Source organism: Anguilla anguilla, chromosome 5 (assembly GCF_013347855.1).
Source record: "Anguilla anguilla isolate fAngAng1 chromosome 5, fAngAng1.pri, whole genome shotgun sequence".
NCBI lineage: Eukaryota > Metazoa > Chordata > Actinopteri > Anguilliformes > Anguillidae > Anguilla > Anguilla anguilla.
This window is the reverse complement of record NC_049205.1, coordinates 57085780-57093279: the sequence shown is the minus strand read 5'-3', so window position 1 is coordinate 57093279 and position 7500 is coordinate 57085780. Positions and strand designations below refer to the sequence as shown.

The following is a 7500-nucleotide window of genomic DNA, read 5'->3' as shown; positions in this document are numbered from 1 at the left end:
TTACCAGTCGAAGAAAAGAACCGTTACTTGGCCAAACTCAAATGCGATAACGTTACACTACCAGAAAAACAAGCGACAGAAACAGATAACTGTTGACAGTATTGCACCTTGCGGAGCATCATACATTCCTTGCATAATCCATAACTATTCTGGTTACATGCACATTCTTGTGTAAAAAGTGCACTCTTTCTATTACATTGCTTAAAAACGATGATTACATGAGACACAAAATGGGGCTAGTGCTGGGTAAAATGTGTAGCCAATGCGATTACTATAGGTATTCATTTGTATAGCATGCATTGATGGAAAAACATCGTGGCTCTAATAGTTTGGGTCATCTTGCTAGGTTACCGCAACAAAAAATGATCAGGCAATGTAACATTGTCAAGTCATTAGAAACAGGTATCATAACGTTAGTTCAAAATGTAGCTATAGCGTATCAACTACTAGCATTGATCTGACGTTTCTGTGTATAATTTATACAATGTTAGCTACGTTTAGCTAGCTAGCTAGCTACAATCAATTTAGTTAGCTAATTGTTCATAACTATTGAAGGCTTGTTACTGGTCAGCTAGCTATTAGCTATCGCTTATCATGAGTTTGTTACCTGAAACAAAGTCAGTGCTACAGTGAGAGCACCTATTCGACCACCTTCGTTTGACAGACAGGAAAACGTGAACTGATTTGCAACTATATATGAAATAGGTGAAATATCAGTAACAACCTGTACCTAGTTAAGTAGGAAAAAATGTCCTTGTTATCCTCCCGTGGTTATTTTTTCAACACTTTCACGATTTTTTTTCTGTGCCGGCAAATAAGTCAGAGGTGGTCCGGCGCTAGCTTTTGGTTGCTAAGGGGACGTGTATCCACAACCCTATATAAATGAATGGAACTTAACATAAATGTGCTAGCATACTGTATAAGCGTCCTGTCTTGAGTATTTGAGGTTAATATGAGAAAGGGTGGTCGCTATCAGCACGTCTAGGAATCCGTACATATTCACAGTTGTAACTCAAGTCGCAGGACGCAAAATAGCCGTTGGGAAAGCAGTTTGAAAGTATGAAGCAACGTCTGCGCCATTGGCTTTAATGGGTCACGATAAGATAATTACGAGCGTGTTGCTAGCCTTAAAGTTGATATAGTAAATAAGGCTGTATTAGTATTACTAAATGTGTATATATGATGTTGGTTTATTTATTTATACAGTTTATTATGTGTATTTTTACAGGACTTACATTTTAATAGGTAACGATGTCCAGTTATTTCTCAAAAATACGAATGAACAATGGGCCAGCACCAGCTATAATCGCAGGGATTCAAGCAATTCGTTTCACAATTCCCTAGTGGGGTTACAAAGTTAAATGATGTATTTTTACAAATTTTCGAAATGGCATCTGTTCCAAGTTGCACCCCACAGCACAACAACCTGAGCCCAACGTCAGTCTGCTCATCAGTTTAACTTTCACTCCGTTTGTAATCGGTGCCATATTAGCCAGTAAACACAAACCCAATAATAAACAAACACAGACCGGAAGTTAACTTAGGGCCAAGTGCATAACCTTGGCAACGCGCGTGCGTCCGATGAAAGCGTCTATAGCTAGTGACTCGTATGGTCTTCCCCTGTTAAAGAGGCTTGTGTTGGGTCCTCTGAACAGTTAAAAAAAAAAGGTCTGCAGGAGACATTTGTGCTTCAGAATTTAGGTTGGCTACATGACAGGCGTTCTCATTCAACAGTTGTGGTGTGGGATAAGGTTTGTGGGGGGGGGGGCTCCTAGCCAAAGGCCTTTGAAAATCTCTCCGACTGCCTCCGTCCAATCTCGATAAGCCCCCAACCTCGACGGCCTGGCCGGTCTTCCGGGGGGGGAGGGGACGGGGTCGGGTTTCGCTGGAATTTTAGCTGTGGAAATGAGAGGAAGCTCTGAAGGAAGCTGGGGGTGTGCGCTGGGTTGTTGGGGGTGCGCTGGGTTGGGGGACGCTGCGCTCGGCGGTGAGGCGGACGCCGCGCGGTTGGGCTCCTCCGGCCTCGCCGGGCGGTGGAAAGAATCACGCGGTAAGCGGAACCCGCGCGGGGGTAAGGAGACTCCTCCGCCCGTATCGGGTTAGGAACGTGAAACTCCCCCCCCCAGCTCGCTAACCCTGTCTCCCTTTCCTCCTTCTTCCCTCCTCAGGAGTTTTCGGAGTTGGCCGCCGCCCCCTTGTCGGATTTAAGCCCCGCCTCACCGAAGACAGCCATGGAATCGGTAAGGATCTCTGTTTGCTTGCTGACGTTTCTGAGCTGTGTGATGGGCGTGGGTCTGCCTTCCTTTTGTCGTTGCTATGGCGCTGTCGTTTTGGGCGAGACGGGCTGTGTCACGGCACCTGGGGGGAGGGGCCCTGCTGTTCCCCTCTGAGGCCCCTCCCCCTCCCCTCAGACGCAGGCCTCTGATTGGGGGAGCGTGTTTTGGTGGTGTGGAGGTGCCGCGGTAGTGTCTCTGCTGTAAATAAGAAGCTTATGGCCCTTTGTGTGTGAGGAACGATTAGGCCTGATTATGTAGTGTTATGAGTGTCTCTGGGCTGGTTATTAGCTGTGTGTGTGTGTGTGTGTCTGTGTGAGAGAGAGAGAGATCAGGGATGTGGTGTTAAATGCTGCAGGGTTGCCCTGTGTGTGTGTGCTCTGTCAGGCAGTGGGAGAGAGGTCTGTGTGGAGTTACCCTGCCCTGTGTGTGTGTGTGTGTGTGTGTGTGTGTTCTGTCAGACAGTGGGAGACAGGTGTGTGTGGAGTTACCTTGTGTTACCCTGCCCTGTGTGTGTGTGTGTGTGTGTGTGTGTGTGTGTGTGTGTGTGTGTGTGTGTGTGTGTGTGTTCTGTCAGACAGTGGGAGACAGGTCTGTGTGGAGTTAGCCTGTGTTACCCTGCCCTGTGTGTGTGTGTGTGTGTGTGTGTGTTCTGTCAGGCAGTGGGAGAGAGGTGTGTGTGGAGTTAGCCTGTGTTACCCTGCCCTGTGTGTGTGTGTGTGTGTGTGTGTGTGTGTTCTGTCAGGCAGTGGGAGAGAGGTGTGTGTGGAGTTACCCTGTTACCCTGCCCTGTGTGTGTGTGTGTGTGTGTGTGTGTGTGTGTGTGTGTGTGTGTGTGTGTGTGTGTGTGTTCTGTCAGGCAGTGGGAGAGAGGTGTGTGTGGAGTTACCCTGTTACCCTGCCCTGTGTGCTCGCAGTGGACAGTGCATTAGAATATTCAGTTTGATTTTGAATTGCAAAGGACCTCCTGTGTCCGTCCGTCTGTCCTGGCTGCCCTTTGAGGCTTGGCCTGCACCTGTGCTGCTGGCTGACTGTGTGTGTGTGTGCATGCGCGTGTGTCTGTATCCTCTTTGTGTACGTGTGTGTGTGTGTGTGTGTGTGCGCGTGTGTGCGTGCGTGCGTGTGTGTCTGTATCCTCTCTGTGTACGTGCGCGTGTGTGTGTGTGTGTGCGCGTGTGTGTGTGTGCGCGTGTGTGTGTGTGTGTGTGCGTGTGTGTGTGTATCCTGTGTGCGCGTGTGTGTGTGTGTGTGTGTGTGCGTGTGTGTGTGTTTGTCAGCAGAGCGCAAGGCTGGTGTGTGTGTGTGTGTGTGTGTGTTTGTCAGATTTGGAAAGTGGGTCAGCGCAGGCTTCCTGGAAGCGCTGCGGCTAACGGACTGAGCTGTCCCGCTCGCCGCTCGGCCGCAGAGCAGAGCCGGATTAGCCCCGCACCCCGTGTGTCCGTCAGGCGCAGGCCACGCCCCCTCCATCTCGGGGCATTGTTCAGTCTCTGCCCCAGCAGGCAGGAGATGTGCGCTGAGAGCGCTGCGTGGTGTTTACATCTGAACAGAGACCGTATCTGCGGCCTGCCAGCGGCAACCAGGGAGACGAGAGGACACAGCTCATTACCCTTCCACCAGGGCTCTCTCTCTCTCTCTCCCACTCTATCTCTCTCTCCCCTCCCTCGCTTTCTCTCTCTGTGTCTCTCTCCCTCTGCCCGTCTCTCTCACTCTCTTTCGCTCTCTGTCTCCCTCCCTCCATCTCTCGCTCTCTCTGTCTCCTCTCTCTCTCTCCCCTCTCTGTCTCGCTCTCTCTGTCTCTCTCTCTCTCCCCCATCTCTCTCGCTTTCCACTCTCTCTCTGTCTCGCTTTCCACTCTCTCTCTCTCTTTCCCCCCCTCCCTTCCTCTCTCTCTCTCTCTCTCTTCCTCCCCCCACGTGGTCTGTGGTAATGTCCCTCTCTCCTCTCTTCCCTGCGTGTTGTTAGGGGGCGTGTCTGTTGTAATGTTTTGTTTGATATTCGGCTGGACCCCGGCTCTAATGCTCTCATTAGAATGCTCGCTCAGTTTGCGCCCTCCCAACCTCGCTAAGTACCGAGCGGCGTTGTTTCCCTCGCCGTAGCCACGTCTTGCGCTGCCGTATGTGGATGCCACTGATAGCACTCTGGGTAATTACACCATCTGAACCAGTAGCAGGTGGAGGAAGCCGGCCGTGTGTGCTAGCCTAGCGCGCTAATTAGCGGGGCGGCTCTTTCTGCCTTGAGAAACGCGTCCTTATGTTGGTGTGTCTAATCGATCGGTGCCATCCTGGTCACAGGCAGCGCTGCCCCTCTGCTTACCTCACGGTCGTCATGGTTCCTGCGCCCTGATTGGCCGCTGCGGGGCCGGGGGGGCGGTGTTTCGGCTCCCCTCGTTACGGCGCTTTTCTCCCTGCCCGGCAGCCATGTTACATAACCCTGTGTTCCCTGAGCCTGTCTGCTCACAGGCGCACACGCTAGTGCTGTAGAGTGTGTGCGTGAGTGTGTGCGTGAGTGTGTGCGTGAGTGTGTGCGTGAGTGTGAGTGTGCGCGCGTGTGAGTGAGAATGTGTATGCATGTGTGCGTGTATTTGTGTGTGAGAGAGAGTGTGTGCGTGTGTATTTGTGTGTGAGAGAGAGTCTGTGTGTGTGTGTGTGTGTGTGTGTATTTGTGTGTGTGTGTGTGCTCTTGTATGCCAAGCTCTGTGGAAGTGGTCAGGCTCACACTACTACCTCCACGAAAAGGAAAGAGACACTGCAAGAGAAGAGGCGGAATTTCTGCTGAAATTCTCTCGAATCAACGTTGTTGTCAACAGTCTTTTTTTGCTGAATAAAAGTGCATAAATAAACAAGCCTTCCTCTTTCCGCCCAGCTGGTCTGGTGATGCGTGTGAGCGCTCTAAAGTATGCCTGGTGGTCTCCCTGGCAGAGATCTGGTTGCGGGGGGGGCGGTTGGGGTTTGGCTGTTGCCATGTGAACGGGTCAGTGTTGATGAGATCAGTCTCTGCTGTGTCCTTCCTGTTCCAGGCCTGTGGAGCCCGGCCTCGGCATTGGAGGGTGAAATAATCCCTGGCTGCTGATTGGCTGGGATTCAGCTGTCATTAGAGAGGGGGCGGAGCAGGACAGCGCCCGGGGCCCCTGTCTGTATGGCTCCCTGTAAAAGCAGCTCAGGCGCTGGCTTTGGGCCTTTACTGGGCGCTAGTTTGTTTATCCTCCTTTCATCGTCCTAGGCCGGCAGTGTAGTATAATGGGTAAGGAACTGGGCTTGCAGGTTCGATTCCCGGTTAGGACGCGCTGTACCCTTGAGCAGTTGCATTGCTTCAGTATGTATCCAGCTGTATAAACAGATGCAATGTAAATGCTGTGTAAAAGCATGAGAGCGTCTGCTAAATGCCTGTAATGTAATGAGTCGCTGAGTGCATGCGGGTGCATTTTGTCCCAGTCACTGTCTGTCTTCATACAGTTCCTCTCGAGCTGAAGGGGGGGGGGGGACTGAAGGGGACTCTGTCGCGTGTCTTTAGGCCGCTGTGATGGAGGTGGCGGCAGCGTGTCTCCGCCCCACACAGGCGGCCCCAGCCCGGTCCGCTCGGCGGTCCAGCTGGGCTGCAGCGGGGTGGAACATGGCGGGACGGCGCTGGCCGAGGTCCCGTGCTGATTTAGAGTGAGCTCTTACGGAAGGGGGAAGGCTCCCTGGCCCACAGACACCAAGCCCGGGCAGGACGTCCCGCTGTGGAGCCCCAGCTCAAACACGGGGGCAAAAACAGGGTTTGTGACTCTAGAGGGGTTATGAGTTACGCCCTGACAGCTGTCTCTGCTTCCCAAAGTCTTATGTCCCCTCTCACTCAAACTGGCAATGGAGAGACCTGGTGTACCTGAGGAGTTTGTGGTGACACACACACACACACACACACACACACACACACACACACACACACACACGCTCACACTCCCTCACACACACACGCACACACACACCCTCACACTCCCTCACACACACACACACACACTCACACTCCCTCACACACACACACACACAAACACACACTCACACTCCCTCACACACACACACACACACACACACTCTCTCTCACACACACACACACTCACACTCCCTCACACACACACTCACTCACACTCCCACACACACACACACACACACACACACACACTCACTCACACTCCCACACACACACACGCACACACACACACACACACACTCCCACACACACACACACACACACACACACTCACACACACACACAGAGGTCCAGCACTCAGGTAGGACCCGCTCAGAAAGGCTGCTTCCAGGAACAGCTGGGCGCCATGGAGACCGCAGTCCCCCCCCCTCCGGCCCCCGCCCCTCCTTCTCCCGCCCCCCTCCCGCCCCCGCCGCTCTGAGCGCGCTCATTGGGAGGGGTCTGGCCAGTCAAGGCTGTCCGCGCGGCTCGGCTGCCTTTGAAGCGTTTCCCGGTGCCTGCTGGGAGCTCGGCCAGCGCGCGCGGGCGGGGGGGGCGGAGGAAGACGTGGGCGTCGCGCTCGATAGGGCCGTAACGAGGAAGAGCAGAGCGCTCGGGCCGCGTGATTCACGCTCTCTCTCCCGGGCGACGGATCGCTCCTCTCACGCTGCTCCACAGCAGCCTGCCGTCCTGCTCTTATTAAAGGAGAGACGGCTCAGCTGTCCACAGAACGCACTGCAGACTGGCCGGGCTCTACAGTCCGTCCATTTCAGCAGCGATGCTCCACACATGTGATGTGCTAACTAGAACAGTAACGTAGGAGCTCTTCTGCTAATCGGGATGCAGTGATGTGCTCCTGTTTTGTCAGTGTAGGAGCGCGTGCGCGCCTTGGTGAAAATGTTAGCGTGGAGCCCTGAGTGGATATGACGGATCATCGCGTTCTCGGGCAGCCTGGGGGGGGGGGGGGGCAGGCATGGCGGTTAACGCCCCTGGTCGCTGCCCGGTCTCTCAGAGGAGGGGGGGGGGTGGGGGCTCGGGTGTTGGCGGGTGGAGGAGGGCGGAGCTGACTCTGATCCTCCAGCCGTGAGGAGTTGGTGTTCAGCCCCTGAAGAGCGTGTGTTACCCTGAGGTTCTGTGCACGGCTCGGTCTGACGGCCCGGTCCGGACCACAGGGCCTGCCGTCTGGGCTCTGCGTTCTGGGCTCTGGGCTCTGGGCTCTGTGCTCTGGGCTCTGTGCTCTGGGCTCTGTGCTCTGGGCTCTGGGCTCTGTGTTCTGGGCTCT

General features: G+C 53.9%; 1 protein-coding gene across 1 annotated transcript in view; it reads left to right on the top strand.

The window, feature by feature from the left end:
- ankrd11 (ankyrin repeat domain 11) overlaps positions 1-7500 on the top strand; it is a 109551-nt gene that overhangs the window by 25834 nt on the left and 76217 nt on the right. Inside the window, exon 2 of the mRNA XM_035417338.1 lies at positions 2169-2240. The gene's annotated coding sequence lies outside the window, so the exon portion shown is untranslated. The remainder of the gene's footprint in view (positions 1-2168; positions 2241-7500) is intronic.